This window comes from Vespula pensylvanica, chromosome 5 (assembly GCF_014466175.1).
Source record: "Vespula pensylvanica isolate Volc-1 chromosome 5, ASM1446617v1, whole genome shotgun sequence".
NCBI classification, from domain to species: domain Eukaryota; kingdom Metazoa; phylum Arthropoda; class Insecta; order Hymenoptera; family Vespidae; genus Vespula; species Vespula pensylvanica.
The window spans coordinates 122,113-145,523 of NC_057689.1; the positions used below are offsets into that span (position 1 = coordinate 122,113).

At 46.2% G+C, this 23,411-nt stretch overlaps 1 protein-coding gene across 11 annotated transcripts in view; it reads right to left on the reverse strand.

Annotated features, from left to right (window-relative positions):
• LOC122629176 (agrin-like) overlaps positions 1-23,411 on the reverse strand; it is a 235,541-nt gene that overhangs the window by 70,577 nt on the left and 141,553 nt on the right. The window lies entirely within an intron of this gene.

Consider the following 23,411-nt stretch of genomic DNA (forward strand, 5'->3'; position numbering starts at 1 on the left):
TCCGCAGTTGCGGATAGACGAAAAGGGCTCTTTTTTCCCTATCTCCCTTCTTTTCCTCCCTCGTTCCAGCATCGGCTTCTCTCGCAGAGAAGAGATCGTTGAACGACGTGTCGGCGGAGGGTGTCGCCAAAAGAGACCGATAAAGAGCCGTTTTTCCTGTCCGACTTCTCTTCCTAGTTCTCTTCGTCGAAGGAGAAACGTCGTTCATGATTTTTGAGAGACTCCACGACTCTCGTTACTTTGACCGATATCGAAAGAAAGCCCGACGTGCCTTCTCATTCGTCACTTTGTCCCCGTCTTTCCTCGGCGTTTTTTCTCCCTTTTCGAAAGATCATAGACTCTCTTCTCTCTTCGTTCTCGATCGCGATAAGCGAGCGAACCTTTCGAATCTCCACGCCTACCTACGTCGAAGAAAGGATCGAACGTCGCATGCTACTGTATGCGGTACGCGTTGTCAAAATATTACTTTATTACGCATTTCGAATCTAACGATCCACTTTACGTCGCATCATCGTTCTCGCGTGTAAATAAAGTGCATCGGGCTAGTCCGATCTCGTTGTTTACTCACGGTCGGCATTTCGGCCGGCATTCACGGAGAATTTTCCAGACAAATTGTCAACGGCGAAAAGCGATCTCATACACGCGTACGTAGCGAGCTTTGCTTCGGTTTACGGCGAATATTTGCTTTTGACGTGTCACCGCCAATTACACTTTTTAGTGTATGAGCCAGATCGAACCCACGCGATCGTTTCGTTAATATACTCACACGAGGATGCGATTTTCACGCTCCAAAGAAATCTATTTCGCGTAAACATAGGCCAATTTCGGGCGCGTCGTCCATATATGTTCCGCGCTTTACGTTCGAACGGAGAGAAAAGGGAAATTATTGTTCTTTGTAACAACGTTTCGGCTGTGTACGAGCAAAAGAGCGAGATAAAAACTGCGTACGTTGGGAAAGAAAAGGAAAGAAAGAAACGCGTGGATCGCGATAGCGCGCAAATGCACGAATAACCGAAGAACGATCCTTTCTTCTATCAGCCGATGCGATCGCGCCCTTGTACGAAACGTATCTCACGTAGTTCGCAACCGCGGCCGCGGTACATGGGGATCGGACGCTTTACCGTGTTACGGTAAACGGGACTACGTTAAGTAGTAACCTGCAGCTTATACTCGGGTAACGTTGGGAGGGTCAACGCTCCGACGATTCGATCCCCTAGCTCCTATAGCTCGTTCGCGTTAACCCTCTCTACTCCCCTTGTTTAGATTTCTGCGCGCTTATCGATCTTTTCGCTCCGCGCGTCGCTCGTCTTGCCTCGCCGCGCCTCGGGAACTTAACGTTTCTTTCCAAACGCAATTATTTTAATTGCGGCTACCGACGACGACATCGACGAACGAAGGATGACTTTGAAGCAAGTCGGCGGTAAAAAAAGAAAAAAGAAAAAAACAAAAAGATTTACCACAGAGTACGAATGTTTCAACGAAGAGACGTACGATCGACGTTACACGGCTCCGCGTCGATGCGGTATCTCGTTTCTTCTGAACGTAAATGCACGAAAGAGGAGACGCGTGAAAAAATGTCACGGCGGAACCGCAAACGCGCGTCTCGAGCGATCGTTTCGATCCGCCGACAGAGTTAATCGATATCAAACGGCAGCGAATCCATTTCGATACATTTTTTAACGCACGACGGCCCCTTTGACGCCGAGCGTTCGATACATTTCGGGCGTCCATAAGCGAACGAAATGTGGGGTCGGTCGACCGTGTGGCTGCCCGGCAACGAGAAGCAATTCGAAAACGTCGCATAAATATTCACCGAGCTATGAAATGGACACATTTAATTATAATTAAATTAACAAATTGAGCAAAGATTGGTAGTTATTAAAAAGTTCGCTCGCTCGTTTCGCCGCCCGCGCCGGCGACGTTTCATCATTTTTTGATCAAATAAAACTAACGGACGCGATAGAAACATAAATTCTGAGACAGAGAAGGAAATTAAATTACACGGGCAAGCGTACTCGGTTTTATGACGCTTGCTTACGTCAGCATATGTCGTAAACACGACAGGGAGGAGGAGGACATGGGAGCGTTACGAGGCTATTACTTTTTCGTTAGCGTTTTTCTTTAAGTTCGCACATTGTAAAACAAGAAACGAGGAAGATGAAGTCGCAGACGCGAACGAGCTCGTTCTTCGTCCGCGACGATCGTAATACCGGCCATTACCTGTACAAGCGGAGTGTATGCCCCGACCTGCCCCCTTCGGGACTCGTTTCAAACGCGATTACGTAGGTATCCTTACGTACCTATCATCTCGGAGAGATCTTCTTTCTTATCCTAGAAAACGTACATACGTGCGATCGTTTTCAACGGTCCCACCTTCCAACGAAAGGCAAGAAAATGGATCTTCCTTCGAAATAACTCGACGCGGGTGAAGGAATCAGAGCTTTAAGCCGAATCCAAGGATGTTCCAATCGCGTCCCCAGGCGCAAGAAACCCTCTCTTTTTCTCCATTTCTCTCTCGGAAAATAACCTTTCGAAAATGAATTGGGGATATGTGGGTCAAAGGTCGGATATACAGATCTCTGTCAAAACGGAGCCGTTATTAATACTTTTCACGTATAATCCGTCGGCATACAAGACCCCTGGGAGGAGGGGTCGGGAAAAAACTAAAAGAGATAAGGACGATCCGTGAAAGTCCTCCGGTCAGAGACGTGGAGAGCAGGCTCGCGTTTTTTTTTTTTTTTCTTTTTTTCTTTTCGAGAAATTCGCGCACGATCGCGGCATTCGTATAGCTCTCGCGAGCTCGACGAATTTATCGCGAAATAAGGTCCGACAATCGACGGTGATTTATGAAACATCGATCGCAAAACTTTTGGAATCGATCGAGGAATTTAATATGAATTTAAATGGGATCTGCGAGGGATAATTGTCATCGTTCGATAATAATCAGATAGGGAAGATATTGCGTACAAACGGTTCGAGCGCGGTTAATTATTTAAGAACGCCGCGGAAGAAAGTAATTATCGATGAAAGTAAGAACGAAAGATTCGATTAGAGATTAGAGCTTGCACGATTCGACTTCCGCTTTCCCGATCGCTCTCTCATCGATCATAATCCGTCTTGGTCGTTGATTCGAGAAAGTAGTTACCTTTCTTCGTGACAAGGAACGACGACGGTTCGAGTAAGTAAATTTAACGTATCGAGGGAAAAGAAGAAACAACGGTCTTTTGGTTTAATCGAATTATCTCGTTCGACGCTAATACCTTCTTCGATTTTTTACGGCAAATCGGACGAACAACGTCTCGAGAGAGGATATTTCTACTCGGACGCGTCGTTGAAATCCAAAAGATTTTCTAAAGACGCGATCGACCGTATCGTTTTATCGTATCGTCGGAACGAAAGGAAGCTAACGACACATTTCGTCCATTTCAATCGATAACGACAATCGCAATTACACTTTTCCGACAACGACGCCGCTCGGTCAACGCTTCCAATGAGTAAGAAGCTCGCGCGCGTGATTCGAGTTCGCGGCAATCCATTAGCGTTTTGCCAGTTCGCGTCCGACCAAGGAATAAGTAATTACGACCGATCGTCGTGACGCGAGAAACCGCACTACGAAATTCAACAACGGAAAGGGCCACCGTGCACGAGGAAAGGTCTAGAGAGGTAAGTACGCGGAGCACGACGTTCGTAACGGGAACGCTGGAAGCGGGCGCTGCGCCGCGAGTTAAGAAACCCGGGAATAAAACTCAATTAACTAGAGTTCCAGGAAACGCTGTTAACCGCGATGCGTACTGAATACCGAACTTAGGGCCGAGCGATGCGGTTAAATTGGAAATACTAGCTGCCTATATTCTTTCTTTTTCTTTTACTCGATCTTTTTCAAGTTTCTTTTCAACTTCTGACTGGCGTTCCATCTAGTGGCATTTTTTGTGAAAAGCTAAAAAACTCGTGCAAACTTCTTACGGAGTTTGCCATTCGTTCTAACGAGACTGTCAAATTGTTACTCCGAGGTAACGAAGAAAAACGTTTTTCGTTCGTTCGAAAAACATTTTAACGCTTTTCATTGGAAAAAGCAAAACCGGATGAGGTTTCGAGGCGTCCGCTTTGCATCGGTGCAACGATCGAAGCGCGCGTAGTCAAAGAGCAGCCGGCAAGCGGTCCGAAGACGCAACCCGACGTAAAAAGTTTCATCTTGCAAATGCTTATATATAATATTTCCCGTTCTAAGCCGAACGGAAACGTATATAGACAATAGTTAAAAGAACGACAACGAATTTGTTTGTCTCTCTCTTCCGCTTCTCTCTCCCGATCTTAATAACGTATTATCCCTCGCTTTGGACTTTCTTCGAGCTTCGTTCGACGTTATTGCGTTTGTATCGTCTTTGCTACGTGTTTCCGTCGAATATCCGATTCGTCTCCCGTCCGACTCCGATCGATATAAAGGGAGTTTGATTCCTTAATCGAAAGAAGAAATGCCACTGCTCCTATTCTTTTTCTCCCTCGAAAAGAAGATAAAAATCAAGTTTCGTCGGTCGACGGTAAAACCCGAGTGGTTCCTCGATAAGAAGATGTCTGGGATCATTTATTAGAGTTAAACTCGGCCGTCTCTCCGCTCGAGGTAATTATACGCCAGAGAGCCGTCTCTATCTACCGCTGAGATCCGATTAACGTCTTCCTTTAAATACGCTCCTGGACAGTAGGTGACGCCAAAGCGAAGCCACGCTTTTATACCGAGCAATCGAACGAACGAAGATTTAGAATCAATCGGCTATCCTTCCTTCCAAATTTTTCGTGCTTTCGCAACGTCGCGCTCGCGAGTTTCCTACGAGATCCTCGGTGTTAACGAGGATCCGTCGAAGAAAATGTTCGCTCGACGCGAAGATCGTTACGTTTACCCGATAAAAGATTTGCTAATTAATTATTTGTGTCGGTAGAATGCAGCCTTTGTCCGGCTTTATACGCGCGACGTACCTCGTAAGAAGAAGCTGCTCTTTATCCTCCACGTCGATAAGTGGAAACGAGCCCTCGAGGGAGCGAACGCGGAATTAATTTATCCTTCAAGAATTTCTGACGGCCAGTAATTATCAAAAGTCTCGAGAAATCTTCCATTCGGACCGAGCGTGCTCTTAAAAGGGGGATAATAGAAACGGGCTATCGGTTACGTCGTATTACTCCGTCTCTCGAGAGATCGCGCTAATGGTTCGTGCGACTACGCACGTTTTCCCGATGAAAGAGGCACTCGACGATGGAAAAGTTTCGTCCTTTTTCTTTTCTTTCTTTCTTTCTTTCTTTCTTTCTTTCTTTCTTTTCTAAGCGCATACCGTCACGCGCAACCAAGACTTTTGGACAACGTCGTCTATAAATCTCGATAGAAATTAATTTTTTCGATTCTGCCTCGAGTTTCGTCGCAAAAGTAGATTACCGTTTATACGTCGTACCGATTTCTTCTGCTTCGCAGGACTGATCGATCGATAATCGAGATACCAGTATCGAGCGGCGATACATCGTTTCGAGATAAAAAAATTACAGAGGTATGGAACGTTTACGGAGACAAATTTTTCACGGAATATTATTTTTTCGAAACATTTCCGAACGAGATTTCTAACGAATATAGATAAATTCTTGTACCATTCGATTTATTAATTATTCGTTACTTTCCGTTTAATGTAGGTAGGGGGCATAGAAGAGGTGCGACAAGATATACGCGATGCACGTGTGCGTCTATTTTGTGCGCTATTTGTTTAAAAAATGGGAGTTATTTAACTAAAAAATAGTCGTTTGTTTTGAACGTACCCACTGATAATATTTGTCATGGTTTTCACTCTCCTATATTTTATGGTTTAACGTTTTTTATCAATAATAATTGTAGAAATTTATATTTGCATTGACTAACGACTTGTCCGCAGTGTGGCTCTGTTGTCGCACTGCGGGGTCCACTTTGATCGCCATCTCGGATATACGCTGACACGGCTGCACGATCTACTGCCTCGTCGTTCCGCCTAGTTGCAGGTAATTGAAATATCTTTTTCTACCGTACATTCTCTTTCCCTACGCCAATCGATTCCGCGGATCGCGTTTTCTACCACGTATCGTAGGTTCGCCGTCGCGTTTGAAAGATATTCTACGCCGAAAATAATATCGGCGTGCCCCGGGGACGCGACAGAAGGAACTATCGCGCTCTACGTTTTCTCACATTTTTTAGCAACATCTTTACGATCGATGTCGATACTTTTCTCTCTTCTCAACGAAGCTTCGATCTATAATTTTGCGCTTATAATTGCGATCGTTGGACATTTTGTGTTACGTACGCACGCATGTACGCGTGTTCGATACGCGCCGCACATATACACACGCGCGCGCTTTAACTTACTCGAATAATGCGATCTCACAGTTTTCAGATTTCCAAGAATTCAAGAGCTATAATAGCACTTTGTCGAACGCGTCGGCCGTGTCCTAGGTAAGTTTATATCTTTTCAAAGCACACAACAAAGTGTAAAGAGAGAGAGAGAGAGAGAGAGAGATGGCATCGAATAACATCGGGAGTTTCCAAGAAATCTTCCGGCCGAGAATAAAAACAAAACAAAACGGTCGAGCGTCGAAGGTTCTCTCGACAAAGAAAGAGACCTTCGTTCTTACGTATCGTACGCTACGAAAGCATTGGTTAATTTGCCTCCGAGCGAGCGAGTCAAGCACTTGCGTATTCTTCGCGTACTTATATATTTCATTACATCGACATTTTTATTCTTCGTTCGTTTATTTGCTATTAGATACGCTCGTTGTACGTGTAGTATTTGTTTATCATTACGTAGGAAAGTATAGAAATTTGTACGCTTTTTAGGTTATTCGTCATTTTTAGGTTATCCAGCTTACCGCCGCAACGATTGTTTTATTTCGAAAATTGATTAGTAGTCGAGCGATTGATAATCCGTGTGCGGAGCGATAAGACTCGGACAATTGATATTGCTTCAAAATTTTTTTATTATAACGATCGTACGAATAATTTTGTTCCTCGTTTTGTTTCAGATCGCGATTGGAATAGTGCGCGAATCGACGAATAAATCGAGAACGGTATCGGTGATAATAAATAGAAAACAATAAAATCACGAGGCAGACGCAGCGTTCGTTCGTCGATTTAAATTCCTTCGCGTTCTCGCGATCGAAATGAATTTTAAGGAACCCGTCCAACTGCCGTTTTAATCGGCTGCGTGCAATGCAGTCAGTTACCTACGAAGAAACCAAAGTTTCGCGAGTGAAATACAGCGTCGTCTCGTAATTGATAATTATCGCGTATTAGAGTCAGTGCATCGCGCAAGATAGCTCGAAACTATATAATTTCCAGCCAGCCCATCTTCAACCTTCCACGGATCGACCTTCCTCGATTTCGACCTACACCGCGGACGAGTGTTTTGAAGCCATCGGAGAACTTCTTAAGTAGCCTTCTACGCTCTGACACGTTTATCTCTTAATAGTACTATTAAGTTAGAGTTACTAATTTTAAGGTTAACTTATTTTTAAGACTAATTGTAAGGTAAAAATGGCAGATCGATCGATCATCTGCCGCTTAGAAACGAAGATGAGTTCGAAGAAGCGTGGGTATATCGGGGAGATTAAGTAAATAAGTAAAACGGCACACTTATTTACGAATCGATCCGATATTTTTCCTTTCCCGATTAACATATTTTTAACTTTAAAGTCTTCGGCTCGTAAAAATTAGCGATAATGCGATGCGATAAAAATGATTGGGAACGTACTGGTCGTAATAAATTTAACGATACGATATTCGGTAAATGCGTGCGCAGCGGGGTTTATACGTCGATAGGTCGTCGATCGCGAGGAAAAATCGGTATATTATTCGGTAGGTTGTCTCCGTCGAGGATCAAGCTTTACATCTTTCTCGTAAAAAATAATAAGAGATAAAAGGAGAGATAAGGAGAAAGTGGTGCGGTTGAAAAAAGGCAAACCAAGAGAAAGTGGGGGATGAAAAGGAGAATTCGCGAGGACGAGGAGCAGTGGCCGGAACGCTGCTCCAACTTTAATCATTTTTAAAAACTCCTCGAGACGGGGCTCGTGCTTATGAAATTATCCCGAGTACCAGCCAAGATATCCTTGTCTCCGTGGCTGGAATCCTTTTCACTGCCCTTCGTGATAATCGAGCGGTGCTTTGACTACGGTCCGGGGTAATTACGCGTGAGCGACGATCATATAATGGAGAACTTTTCCAGAACGGGTTTTCATCGAGGAGTAAAACGCGCGAGGAGTCGGGGAGCGAGCTCTTTAAAGTCGTACCAAAGAGGGAGGGGACGAATCTCGGAAAAGAACCCAAGACGAAACAGCCTCGCGTATTTCCTTAGTTTCATCCGGCGCCATCGTAAAACTCTGCTAGGCATCTCCGTACCTAATGGAAGCAGAGGCCCGCGCGAGTACATACCTTTCTTCGTAACGTCCTCTCGACGAAGAAAAACGAAGAGGAGAACGAGAGAGACCTTTTCGTCCGACGAACGAAACGAGAAGAATCGAAAGGTCGTTTGAAATTTCTCGATAGCGAGAGCCGAAAGATTTCCAGAGACGAGCGTTCGACGATACGCGACGATTCTCTCGGACGACTTTTTAGCTCGCGATCTTGCGAGAACGTCCATGCGCGTATATACGGAACATCGATCCGTCAGAAGATGACGATATGGGAACGGAGAGGAAAAGATCGTAAATTATTCTTAAGGATACGACTCGGACGATCGAACGAAAGCGATACGCTTCTTTCGCTTCGGTTTTCTCCGAGTTAGGACTCTGCGTCGAAGATACGGATTATCGACGTACGATATTCGAGGCCGTTACTCGTGTAATTACCGATACTTGAGACCGTCGAATCGATTCTCGAGGCGACGACATTCGGAAAGCGCGTACGTCAGTAACTTCTCGGAAATCGATACGCATCTTTGCGCGAGCGCGACGTTTCGAGCTCGGTTCATATACGGTGTGTCTCTTCGTGATCTCGCGTATTCCTCTCCGTACGCGCAGCAAGGAGAAGGAGCTCCGAAAGTACCGGAGTTGTTGGTAGGACTCGAGATCTCTTCGAGTCGGTTATTTTACGATCGAGCTTGGACCATTTCCCCGTGCTCGCTTTTCAGTAGATTCGTTAGGACCCGTCGCGTTAACAAACGTTGGAAGAGCATCGAGCTTTCGTACCGTTGGCGACGCAAAGGCAGGTTTCGCGAGGCACCGGGTATGTGGGAAGATAGGTGACACAATAGGTGTCTCGGTTAGAACACTCGACGTTTGACTGGCGAACGCTAATCTACGTAGACGCGCGCGTTGCATCTCGTTTGACCCGGCTGCCGTTACCCGGCGTTTCCACCTGACGCGTCGCCGATGCGACACCACCTCATTCCGTGTACCTATGGATCGTTATTGGAACTTGGCAACGCGGCTAATTACCGATTCGCTCGCCAAGATCACTTTGCATTCCTCGGAGAAACATGGCGCTTACGCGATCGGACAAACGCGCATTACCGACGTCGTAGCACGTCGAGTCGATGGCTCGGTCTTTCGCTAACGCCATCGACGAGAATCGCTTCCCCGACGGATCAACGACGCGTGTCGTTTGTATCGCGTCTTGCGACGTTTCGCTCGATACATACCATCGAGAGTACGTGTATAGATACGCAAGGATCGACTTCGAAGGACGTACGGAGGTATCGTAGCCGTAGGCACGGAATCGCGGTTTAAATGGAATAAGCGCGAGACTCGCGTCGTTAAGAAAAAGAAACGTCGAGATCGGCGGCTCGTTCGGTCATTCGGCTTTACTCCTTTGCGGAGGTAGGGGTTGGGTCACGCCGCCGGTCGTCGTTGGGTTAGAGTGGGTCAACTCGGGTCGATCGGGCGTGTACCCTAGGCTACCGATGGGAGGGCGGTGGAAAGTAAGAGAAGGACCGACGATAAAGGGTGGTTTAACCGTGGTCTCGCTCTCTACAATTACGATGCTAATTCCGCGTACACGGGTTACGGTTAATAGTCGCGCGCGCGCGCGCACGAGCTTTCTTTGCTTCGACTTTCGCCCGACGACGCGAGACAACGACAGGTAAACTCGCCATCCTCGAAACGCCACGATTATTTCGAAAATCTACAAAGTTTTATCGATGGAATATATAAGCGTCTCCGCGTGCGCGTCGCCAGACGATATAGGAAAAATATAACAAGTACGTTGCCGCGATGCGAGAGAAGTCGTATCGCATCGCTAACGAAAGAAAGCCGCCTTGTATCGTTGTTATGACGGCGGAAGGGAAGCCAACGTAAATAAGCAAGAAGTATCGCTAAAGAATAATGGGAATTGTTCGAAGCCTTAAAATAAATCGTAGTATAAGACGAACGAGAATCGCGCCGTCTCTAGTTTCCTCGGATATGACCGTTCAGCGATTACGTAACCGTCGACGACCAATGGGATACCGTAATTACGTTGCTTCGGAATATTCGATCGGACGTCAACTCGCCGATAATCGACGCGTTGCCGTTAACGGAGCGTGGAACAATAACGAAGCGTTAATCTCGGCATCGACTCAAGGAACTTGCTTAAGAATTCGATTTCGCGTATCGAGAACCGGATCGGTCCGTCGTAGTAAGAGAAAAAAATAGATCCAAGTGGCAAGTTCGCACGAACCACGAAATTTTATGGGTTCGTTATCCGCTCGTATAAAGATACTTCCCAAATGCACCGAAGATCGTGCAACCACTTGCGCTTCGTAGAATACTATCAGGCGTGCAGACAGATTCGGCTAATCAGCCTGTTTCCACTTAATTTGCCGAGGTAATTAACCGCCTCATTTTACGCAAGCCCACCCAAGAGCCATTCCCGAATCTAAGCCAAAGTAGGTACTCTATTATGCGCCGATCCCATTGTGTCCGAGGAAGCACGAGTTGCTTCGCTTTTCTCTCTCGGTTCTCTCTCTCTCTCCCTCTCATTCGCTCGCTCGCTCGCTCTATCTCGCTCTCGTTTCTTCTTTTCTTTCTTTCGGTGTCTATTTTTCCTTCTTTGTATCTCCGCGCTTTTATTTCGTTCTTCGCGCGCGTCATAGCGTCGTAAACGGCTCCGTGGAAAACGATTATCGCGATTCACCTACGACACCCTGTCGCGAAATGAAAATGAAGAAAATGCGCCGCTGCGTATTGGAAATCTGAAAATTGCTCGTTCTGAAAGAGTCGCACGAATATGCGTATTAAAACTTTGAATCGAGTAATGCGAACGTTAAGAAACGGTCGATTCTCGTCCGACTTGGAATTTCCTGTTTCCTCTCTGTTTTTTCCTTGGAGATTACTTTTGTAGGAATCGCGATTAATCGAAGAACAGCGATTCGAAAATAAGAATAACCTTCGTTTTCGAAAGCATTGTTCGCGAATGCGGACGAGTCGATAGCGGGCCCAGATGTTCTCTGAAGAACGTACGTACGTGTTCCTTGTCAAGGAAAAGGAGACCCTACGGAGTCCGATGGTAGATCGTGTGACCTCTTTTGAATCCCATCTATTTTTCAGGAGAAGGTTATATACCCGGAGCGGCGCGGCGCGGCGCGGCGCGGCGCGGCGCGGCGCGGCGCGATACGGCTAGAGCAGCTTGTTCGTCCACCCCTTTTCCAACGTGCTCTCCCGCCATCGTGTCTAGCTGAGCTCGCAGCCCAGAGTCTGCGACTGACACTCCGTGAAAATTTAACGAAGTCTAACTTGTAATTCGTACATGCCGCTGGCGGGATTCCGCAAGCATAACTGGAAGAACGCTCTTCCCTTCCACTTTCTTTTATAACTTATCTTTAGACGATACGCGACGAGACACCTGGTGTTCTCTACAATATCGTTTCCTTCATAAATTCGACCATGTAATATATTTCTCGGCTATCGTCGGTTCTTGAAACTCCAAGAAAAAAGTTGAGGGATAATTTACAAAAATTTCGATTTCCTGATCGCCGATCTTAATCGACGAGAAACTTTGCTGCGACTTTGGTCGGTTTACGTTCGAACGATCGACGATATCGCGTTAAGGACGCGGACGGTACTTTCAGCGACGTTTTCCCGAGATCGCTTTAATGGGCACGGATGCATTCCCTAGTCGCTAGGTAGATCACGAGGGTGAAAAGTTAAGAAAGTAGCGGAGACGCGTCGACGGTCGCTCGAGACGTCTTAATCGAGTGTGCGCGTGGGTCCTTACGTTTTTTTTTTCTTTTTTTCTTTGTAACAAGAGGTCGAATAAAGGACTCCGCTGCTCGGCGTTTTAACTATTTTAAACCGTCGTTGACGCCGTACCTCACGTGCGGGTTACGTCTTAAGACATTCCGCTTCATACGTAATAACGGTTGGACCGTACTTCGCAGGAGCAAGGAGAAGGAGCTGCGCGTTATCATCCCTCGCTCTCTTACCGTTTGCATAACGATCCGACAGGGATGGTCGTTCGAAAAAAGTAACGACATCGTCGGTTGGAGAGAGAAGGAGGAAAAAGCAATGGTGTTCGCTAACAGCGAACGCTGGACCGAAAAGCGAACGTCCGTTTGACATTGGTCGTCGCGCGACGAAATGCGTTCTCTTCGATGCAAAATACGTAATGCGAAGGTTATTCGCGCTAATACGTTGCACCGGATGCGGTTGACGCAGAGGTGCGTCCGCATCGTCGACTACATTCGACCTTCGATTCGACGAGTACCCTTTGCATCCGCGTTGACCTCATTGATCGTGCACCGACTGAGCAAAACGAGACACGGATAGATGGATTTGAAAGAGGGGGAGGACCCGATGCATCCTCGAGCGGAATATTGCGAAAATTGACCGACGAGGGTCGGACTCGGTGCGTAATACAGACCGGTTAAGTATCCATTATCCGTCCCGTCGGGTCGTGGCCGCGGACAAAAAGCTTGGCAATTCGGTTAACGACTGCTTCGCCCGCCGTCGAAGTTAAATCGATATCGAAAAGGCATCGCGTTTTTCTTTCCTCTTTAATCGCCATCGCCGGGAACGGATAATCGCTTACGATATAGCGTTACTTCGGGCTTCGAAGGGAATCTCATGCGCGTACGACAAGAGAAGGGCGAGGGCAACGAAGAGGAGTCGTCTCGTCGTCTTTCCCCTTTCGCGGGACGCGCGCATGATCGAGGAAGAGGGAAAGAGAGCAGGAGAGAGATGAAGAAGTGGATCGACAAAGCGTAGAGACCACGGAAGATTTCCACGGGGAAAAGGAACTTTACTGATTTAGATCGGCTCTTTCGGCGGGGAGGGATGTCCGGGAACTTTCGACGTTCATAAATAGCGTGGTTACCTCCTACATATGTATGAGAGAGAGAGAGAGAGAGAGAGAGAGAGAGAGAGTACATCGATCCGAAGGGCGGAACTTTTCGAACGATACGATTGTAACGACGCGTTACGCGAGCGCAACGAGTATTTTCGATATCACGGACGGCGGAGCGAACGTAGATCGTTCGTTTTAATTCATGGAGTAACTCGAGAGAAACGATCGACGAAACGTTTCGAAACGCAGAATTTGTAATGGGTCAAAACGTAAGGCTAGCAACCGTAACGTAACGTGTCGTACATAACGTTGCCGTGACAACGGGCGAGAATCGTTGCGTTACTCGTTACTCCCGGATGCATGATTCATGAGAAGGAAAATAACTCTTTTCTTTCGATATCGGAAGGATGAGAAAGCAATATGCGTTCCCGCTGCTCTTTACCCTCGTCCGCGTCATTGTAGTCGTCGGCCGTAGTGGCAGGTTACGTTACGTAAGCCGTACAAGATGTATGAGTCGCGACGGTGAATTGTCTTTCCTTCGTATTTGTTCGCTGGTTCGCGTCATCCTTCTTACGGCTCGATCCGACTTTCTCTCGTACGAGCTGTAGGGAGAAGGAGATGGAGGAGCCCTGCTTTCGTACAATCCGCGAGGCAACGCGACAATTGGAAATGATGGAGTCTCGTTGAAGCGACGTTACGACGATGAACGATAACCCTTCTCTAATCCATTAAATCTCCATCCTCGTAGACGCGTTTTTCCTCGATCGAACGGCAATTTGCTTTCTGTCTTATTTGTTCTCTCTCTCCCTCTCTCTCTCTCTCTCTCTCGCTCTCTTCGCCCGCGGCCCACATAATCGTTCGCATTTTTTCGATAATCACGGAGTTAAAGCCGTCGGGGGAAGAGGTGAAAAATCGATCGTAAAAAATCTCGATCAGCAAAGCTCGTTGAAACCAGGAAACGCGTTGTTTCGACGCTCCGCGATCTACGGAGGGAGAGAGGACGCAACTCGAGGAATTATTCGAAATTCGAGGTAGCGAGGCGATTGCGGTTAGCGTTCTTTATCGAACTTGTAACGCGTCGACCAACAGATTTATTATTAGGCAATAATAGCGAAGCGCCGATGAATTTTTTGAAGCACGGTCAATCGCGCGATACCGAAATGAAAACTGCGTTCTCTCTAGCGAACGGATCGTAAATCAGATCGAGCAACTTTGACGACTCGCGCGATTCACGTTATTTTTATTATCGATACCTTTTTCGATCTCTACCGGAGGACCGCCGATGCATGGGAACGACGTGAACCGTTATCGATTCGCTAGAAGGTCCATCGAACCTTCGTGATTCGATATACCTATACGTTATAGTTCGATGCTTTATTTCAACCGGGAACATCGAATCGACGGAAATAAAATGTACAAATTGAGCGTACGCGATTGTGACAAATCGGCGAACCCGCGTCTCCACGTTCTTGACGTTCGACGAAATATTCGGGCTACGATAGAAGGCAAGGGTCTACGGAGATCGAAATTAATATTCCGTTGTTCTTTCTTCATTTTTTCTTTCACGCGAGAACCGGCCGTCCCACAAGTTCCGATTCGTACGAAATATTATCGTATCGCGCGATACAAACCTGCGGTAATTGGATTATTTCGTAACGAATCGAATGAAAGATAAGAGGAAGGATCGACCATGGAAGAACGAAGAATGTTGTCTTCTCCTCGTATACGATAGCTTCGAATTTGCATCGTCTAAGCCACCGCTCGTTCAAGTCTCTTATAGTCCATTATTCCCTTCGTACGGTTCTCGCCCGGGTATCTATCGAGTCGCTCGAGATCGCGTTTCATCGAGTTTTAGTCTTTCGATTTACAATATCGTATAATATCGTACAATATCGAACGACCCGACGATCCATTTCGCGCTTTACGCTTATCAGGGAAGTTTTCACGATGCTTTTTCCCCTTTTTTCTTATTTAAGAATAAAGCGAGAACAAAGCTGGAGCATTTCGAGATATAAAAAGAAAGAGAAACTCTCGTCGCTCGTGTTGGCTCTCGGGCGACGTAGTAATTATTCAGGAGAGAACAAAGTAGGTATCGCATAAAGATGCACGCCGACGGAAAGAATAGCGTAGATTGCGCTTTAATAAGTATACTTTTGCTTATCTCGAAAAATAAGAAGGAAAACGAGCGGACTCGTCAAGGGGAATTTTCAACGGACGGAACGAAGATCCGCGACGGAGACGGCTGCTGATCGTCGTTGCGAGAAACTTCCTCTCCGGAAAATGTAAACTTTTCCGAGGAGGGCGGAGGAGGCAGCCGACCTACGATCGCTAGAGGCATAGGTGTCGAGGGAGATTGGAGAGAGGAAATGGGAGGATGAATTTCGTTAACGCCGCCGAGCGCGTTTAATGCATAATATCCGTGCCGGTGGCTAAGGCAGGCCGTAGAGCGAGCTCAGCACTTTGATAATTCTTTGAATAGAGATCTCCGGTGCACGATGATTCCGGAAAGCCGAGAGCGAGAGCGGAATGGGAGCGAGAGGAGCAAAAAAAAAACCAAGTAGTCGTGTTTGCGAGAGGCGTGGAAACAAAAGTAATCCTTCAAATATCTTTCTCTTGCTTTTCTGCCGTCGCTTCGAAACTTGCTTCGTGACCACGAATTCTACACCGTCTCTTTCCTCTTCTTCTTCTTCTTCTTCTTCTTCTTCTTCTCGCTCATCTCCTACGCCGAGCGCGCTAATCTCCGTACGAACGAGCCGTGAAATTACTCGTAAATTTTGGTTGTTTCGATGTAGCGATATCATCGCGCTCTCCAGATTCGTGATATGTACGCGGTTAAAAATATTTACGTCGGTCGATTCTTCCACTTCTGCTAAGAACGTGCCGTTCCTACCCGAGGATTAAAATCGAACATTAGGTTATAATAAGATCGCATTCCCAGGAAAAGTTGTTCTTCGAGTCGTGGAAAAGTGGGAAAGTAGAAAAGTCGATGGAGTTATAACGCAGTTAGGATTCGTTCGAACGACTCGGACGGATTTTTCGATGACCGTTAGGAGCGAACGTGTGTGCGAGAGAGAAAGTTCTCGCGAAGTTCTCCAAGCGCAAAGTTGTTTCAACGAAAGCCGCGAGCTACCACCTTTTCTACGAAAACGTTCTCTTCGTGCGAGCAAACGCTATCGTCGACGTTACCAACGAGTCCATCCTCCCGAGCAAGATCGTTGTTCTCGAATCAGAGAATTATCGTTGCGGCTCGTTGTCCGACCTAGAACTTTCTTTTTTATCGCGAAATTTATATCTCGGAGCTGTGACGCTTTTCTCCCTATCGATTCGTCCGGCCTCGCGTTTCTATAAATGGAACTTTGCCGCGTTCGCTACTTTATCTCTTGTCCATTATTATACGCAAGATCTGTGAAAACGGGAACAACACCGTTTGCTTTTATTACACCGCAAGCTTTTGCTCCGTCCTTCCTACCGTCCTCGTTTTCTATTCACAAAAGTACTATATTATATATACGTATATATATATATATCTCGTCTCTCTGATCGTATCTCGTATCTCGGTCTCTGCGTCAGCTTCTCGACGGATTTCTAATATCCCTTAAGAATTTCTAGCGGCGGACGGGTGCCTCGGAACGATCCGTTCAACGTCACGGAAAGAAGACGATCGTCGATTCGACGGCGACGTTAAATAGAAGGTTCGGAGCGCGAAACCAACTTTTTTTACGATTCTTCGATCGACTACGCGCGATCGAAAACTACTTTTCGGTTTATCCTACGTATCGTACTCTTACTCGAATGAAAATAAATCCTTTCCTTTACCCGTCCCTGCCGATTTCTTTTATCTATCGCAGATTGTCGACGACGTGCTCGATAACGCGATCAACCGCCGATTTCCATTGTTATCGGCGGAATTAATCGGGCAAAATTATTCTCTCCTATCGCGAATGCGATTCCTCGTTTCTACGGGGAAATAAAGATAGATAGCTACGCGAGCGCGCTTTTTTTATCCGTCAGATATTTCCAATTTTCGCAACTTTTCTCCTCCCGATTCGAACGACGAGTTCGTTACGTTGCCAGACGTAGTTCGCACCTGCTCGCGGATTTCGATTACTTCGAGCTTGTTTCGTTCGACTATAACGATCCGTCATTCCCTCCCTAACTCTTATTTTTCGGATAACCGACGAGCTTCTCGACGCGTCTTAACGCGTCTTAATAAAGACATTTCTCTCGCGCGAAGACCCGCGAGCGACGGAAAAGATCGCGAAAAAGATTCTCTTAAACTCGAGTCAGGAAATTACGTTCCTCGATGCGATCGTAATTACCCGAAGTAGTAGGTTGTAACCGTCGGATGCAAACGATATCGCCTTTTCTTTCTTTCGTATTTCTTTTTTTTTGTTGTTGTTGTTTGTTTTCCTTTCGTAGCTAATTCGACGTTTTATCTTTTCTCGGTGAACTTTATTTTAAGATCGTAGGGCATTCGGGCAACATCGATTTTACGTTTGGCCGACCTCCGACGTCGAGGGATAAATAAGGGACGATATAACGAGCGTATCGCGAACGATTTGATCTTTCTCGTATCTTAAATCGGGTCAACGAGAATAATAAATCAAAGAACGAATTGAATAAAACGAAAGGGGCTGATCGATGAAATGCATTCGCGAATAACGCGATCTCGTTTCGTCTTTCGTGCCGTTTTCGTTGACCGATCGACCATGAGAAAAGTCTCATCTCGTAAATCTGATTTAATGAACGATCGGTGACAGACGTCTCGTTTACCGAGCTTTCGCGCGGCGAGTGACATCGTACTCCGAGGAAGTAAGGATCGAAGCCACGTATAAAAATAAAAAAAGATCTGTAAATAAGAAAGATCGGTACGCGTCTCGTTCGTAGTCGCTGTTCCAACGGATATATATCACGTAAATTCTATAAAAGTTTCTTAGTCGAAGAAGAAACGAAAGAGGGAGAGACCGAGTCCCCGGAGCATTTCTCAAGAGGTAAACGGCAAGCGTTTTAACCTTCTAAAAATTAGACTGTCGTCGTCGTTTCGTATCAATTGGCAATTAACCTCTTGCCTCGGGGGGACTTTATGAAATCTCGATTCGATTACACCGAAGTATGTGGCGCCGCCGTCGGAGATTGGTCGTCACCGTCGGTACGGCGGAAAATTGGAAATTTACCCAAGTAATCTGCTAGAAACTCGTCCCGTCCTCGCCGATCGTCGTCTACTCGCCATTCTCTATTATCCGAAAGTAGGTCGTTAGTCTCTAACGCATCGGATTATAATTGCTAAGCGCGCTTAAATGCAGCCAATTAAATATCTATATAGCTAACTCCGCTCACGATTACCGCACTATCATCCCGAACGACCTCGGCCGAATAATGTGCTCGATGAACCGGACGATCTAGCCGCTATCTAGCGCTAAACCGGCCATCTAGCGCTTTCCTACGATCGATCGCGCACTACGCGTTACCTTTTCTACGCGCGCGATTAGCATTAGGATTTAACCGTAATCGATTCCGTTCGTCCGGTCGGTCAACTTTTTTTTCCAGAGACGACGAAGCGAGCCCGAACGAAGCCGACGCAAATATTCTTACGTACGTACGACACCGAACTTTCCTTCCCTCCCTCCTTCCTTCCCTTCTTCCTTTCGTCCTTTCCCCGTACGGGAACGATGGAAAAGAAGGCTGGGATAAGGATATTAATAAAGTAGGAGAAAAGCATTATAGTTCGTGAAAAATGTAAGGGGTTCGATCTATGGTAAAAAAGAAAATAAAATAAAGTAAAAACGAAGAAGGAGGATTCGCGAGAGACGACAGAAGAAGGAGAGAAGGAGGAATGGATTGCGACGGAAGAGAGGACCGAGTCGATCCGTGCACGGATTCCGAAGAAAAAGAAGGAAAAAGTGTAAAATGGTCGGGCATCCGTCAAGCATTGAGGAGAGACGATAGAGACGTATTGAGAAAGGAGAGTAAAAACCTATTGTCGGGACTTTGGCGACGAGGAGGGGCGACTGCCGCAGCTCTCGTCGTCTTCGACCTTCCAGAAATCCTTCGATCTTTGCTACGGGTTACGCGTCGCACGTACGCCCGTCTACGCGATACGCGCATCGCGGAGAAAGTACGGAAACGAAATCGTTCCGGTTGATTTCGCAGAATTTCGTAGAATCGCAATCCGTAGTTGGAAAAAATTGTCTAATCGATCGACGGAACCTTTATCGTCGACGAATATGATCTTAAATCCGTGGCGTTCGATTCGTTATTTTTAAACGTCTTGACGAAGCGCTCGATTTAGCGTCTATACGTATAGGTAGGAGGATCGGTCGGAGGAAAGGAAATGCGCTTCTTGACATTACCGTCACGACTTTCCACGGTGGATTCTTCCATTTTCGATAGGAGAATGGAGCTTCATCCAGGGAGCGGCACACGTTCGACGTCGATGCCGGTGTCAGCGACTCGCATCGAACGCGTTTCGGAGCAGACGACTATTAAGAATCCGTCCACTATCCATCACTATCGAAAAGCGAAAAGACAGTTTTTTTGGAGGCACTTCTCTGGACGATGCGCGTAGGTTATTCAAATATACTGTAAGACTTTCATCGATATAATTTAACCGCCGATTAATTGCAGACGGACTTTTAAAGTGCTTCCAGTCCACGCCGTTTAACTCGGATAAAAAGCGTTCGGACGAAGGAGAAAGAGAAAGAGGAAGACGGGCGGGAGAGAGAGAGAGAAAAGAGTACAAAGTATCAGAGTTTCCGTACTTTCCGACTTACAATTAGCCGAAAACATGTAAAAGTCTGCGGGCTGCATCGCCTCGTTATACGAGTTTCAAGGGAAACGTGAAAGTAATTACAAGCGGAGGAAGTAACAAATCGTTTCGCGAGACAGCGGCAGTAAGGTATGGAGAGTATTTTAAGTAGTCTAGTTATTTAACTGTCAGAGCAGAAGCCGGTGGGCCTCTTCGAAGTAATTTCACTATTCGATGGTTATCGGCGTTCTCGCAATTCTCCATTTTCTCCCGAGGAAATTTAAATCAGAGAGACCAATAAGATGACCGCGAATAACAAAAGGAGCCAATATTTTATATCGCTCTTCGTAGGATGGTAACGATCGTTATCGAAGCGCACGAAGCTTTTTTACGCTCGTTTCGGATCGAAACGTTCTTTATCGATTGGAAGTCGAATAAACGTTTAATTGCCATTAACACGGAGATCCTTTCTGAAAAATATCGTCGAGATAAGGGGATAAGCAAAAGAATTGGGCGACGTTAGGTATCTCCGCCGCGTCCAGCCGCGACTCGACGTAGGAACTCGAAGTGCCAATTTCCAGGATTGGCCAGAAAATCGATTTACGAGGTAACAAGGAGCCGGTGATGAAAGGCCTTTTTCTTCGCGTAGGAGAAACTCGACTCGACGGATAGTCGATAATTCTACTAGAACGAAAGCTCCTATCGGATCGAATATCGCGATATTTTTAAGGCTATTTATTTTTATTGCATCCCTCGTAGATACAAATTTCAAGAAAGTACGTTTGTTGCCGTCGTCGTCGGCGTCGTCGCTCCGCGATGTCTCCTATTCGATTTGAGATCGCGATGAGTTCGCTCTATCGGAAACTTGTCAAAGTTACACGAGTTTAATTAATGAATCTCTCTGATCGTGCCAAAGACTTTGGAAGAGCGAATTTCTACTTTCACGAGGAGCGTCTATATCTCAGAGCCCATCGATATTTTCTAAGCTCTCTTCGAGTTCATCGTCGCGAGAAGATATTGGCTCGTCGGTTCGAAGAAGCGTCAGTCAATGTGCCGATCGCAGAATTCTTCTTGTCTCTTCTAATAGCAATGGAGAAAAAAGAAAAGAAGAAAAAAAAACAAGGAAAGAACAAAAAAGAAATAAATTTTGACAAGGTGTTCGCGGTGTGACCATTGAAGTGTTTCGTTATTAAAGCTACTCTCAACGCGAGATATCTCTCAAAACTGGAACCCCCCGACGTACAGTAGTACGCGTGACATCGATTGGCACTTAAAGCGACCCGAAATTAATTGCGAGACGAGTGGAAGTCGGCCACTGGCATCGATCGTTGTGTCACTCTACGAGCATTGAAAATATATAATCCTTGACTCTCGATCATTCCTCTGAATTAAAAACGAGACATACGCCTATCGTCCATCGGTCGCTGATACGTATTTGACGGACGATTGATTCTGCTAAAGGTGAAGAAAAAAAAAAAAAACAAAAAAACAAAACGAAAAAGAAAGAACCGAATCTATCGAAGTAACGACACTTATATTTTCTCTTTCTCCTCGATTTTGCGATAATTGCTTTTAGCGGAAGAGTCGAGGCGCCTTCCTAGTTCGACCGCGTTTACATAGGGAAGGAAACGGAGAGAGAACTCGGAACGTTAATAGCGCGTAGAGTATAGCGTCTGTACTCGCGGAGGCTCTCGGTGTCCTCGTCGAGACGATGACACTCGTTGACGGGCGAAATCATAGGAAAGGGAGCTCTGCGCGTGACGTCCGGTCGCGCAACTCCGTACGCGGGAGTCGATTCGAACGCGACCTATGCAACCTGCTCCGGACGATGGATGAAATTCGACAATACGGTCTCTTACCATTCTCTGTATTTCCCATGTTCGTCCGTCACTCATCTCCGCGCGAGCGTATTTTTCAAATACTCGCTCTTCGATGGCTCTCACCAAGACGATTTACGATCGCCGATACAAAATTTCAATGTAAAAGAGTTTGCCTCGATCGCTCCTTGCGACGCTTCGTTGCGACGCTAATAGAATGAGTTAACTTTCCCTCTCTTTGTAATGTTAAATGTATTTTCGATGATTATAATATTTGTCTCTCACATATATTTCCCCTTGCGTCGTCCGCTCGACCATCTGTCAGTTTCAGTGCTTCCGTCTCCGCAGCAGTTCCGTTCAAAGCGGTCCGTTAAATGTCACGAAGGCAGAATCGGTGACAGAGTGCCGTCGATACACGAGCTCGCCAAAGTACAATGCGACGAGGATGCGAGAAGCCGCTTGATAGAGAGGACGACGTTCTAGATTATTATTTTCGCGATGAAACGCCAGAGGCACCCAACCGTCTCTCTCTCTCTCTCGTTCTCGCTCTCTCAGGGGTCATCGTAAATCGATCGACCGCTTACCTAATTAGCGTCAAACTGCGAGTACCTATTGCGACCTGTCTCGAGCCTTTCGTTGTCGGGTCGATTCTTTCGAATCGCTTTCTCGAAAGATAAAGTCGTAAAAAGAGGAGCTTTTTCTTCGTAATGGAAGCTGCTATACGTTTAATAACGAAAGTCAAGTTGGTAAAAGTTATTTCAAGGACGCACGTCGAAACTTATTTATTCGATAAGTCGATAAACAAGCTAATGTCGAGTTCTCTTTTAATTTGCGAGAAAATATAGTTTAAACGTCCGATAGGTATTAACGAGGGACGGTCCAGGCACTCGAGCTCGTTTTCCTCGTTAATCGATACAAGGAGAAAGACGACATTGTGTAGTTTCGCGCACAGGAGTTACTCCTTCCTGATTTGCATTCCTTTTTGCCTGCTACCCCGAACGATGCTTTCGGTAGTCCCACAGTTGCGCTCTTTTCGCCACTTTCTCTCTGCGAGTATCGGCTACCTTTCGTAAGACTAAAGTCTAGAAATTAAATTTCGATCGGACCGCAACTGGAATATCAAGCAGCTCTAGCGTGGAGGATTCCAACTATTCGGTCCTCTCTCTCTCTCTCCCCCCCTCCCTCGTTGCCTTCGTGCACTCTTTTATCCTATTCCTCTTTCTCCACCCGTCCTTATTTCTTCCTATTCCACGTAGGTTACTCGTAGGACGAAGAAAGAGCAACGATAAGATTAAAAGAAAGAAGTTTGACAATGTGGCGAAGGAGACACGTCCTATCGGTGCGAGGAGACCTTCTTTCAAAACTCGCTTGCTACCTTCTTTCTTCGGACTATTCGGAGCGTTATCCTCCTTTCTCTCTCTGTCTCTCTCGCATCATCGGCTCTTCTTTTCGATCGGATGGTTTCTCTTCCAAACGCGATAGAAATGTTTTCATTAAAATACACGGGAAGCAGCTGTCTCGATTTTCTTTTTGAAAGGAGCTCGCTCTTACATACTTTTCATATATTCACTCCTCCTCTTTCTTTCCTTCGTTT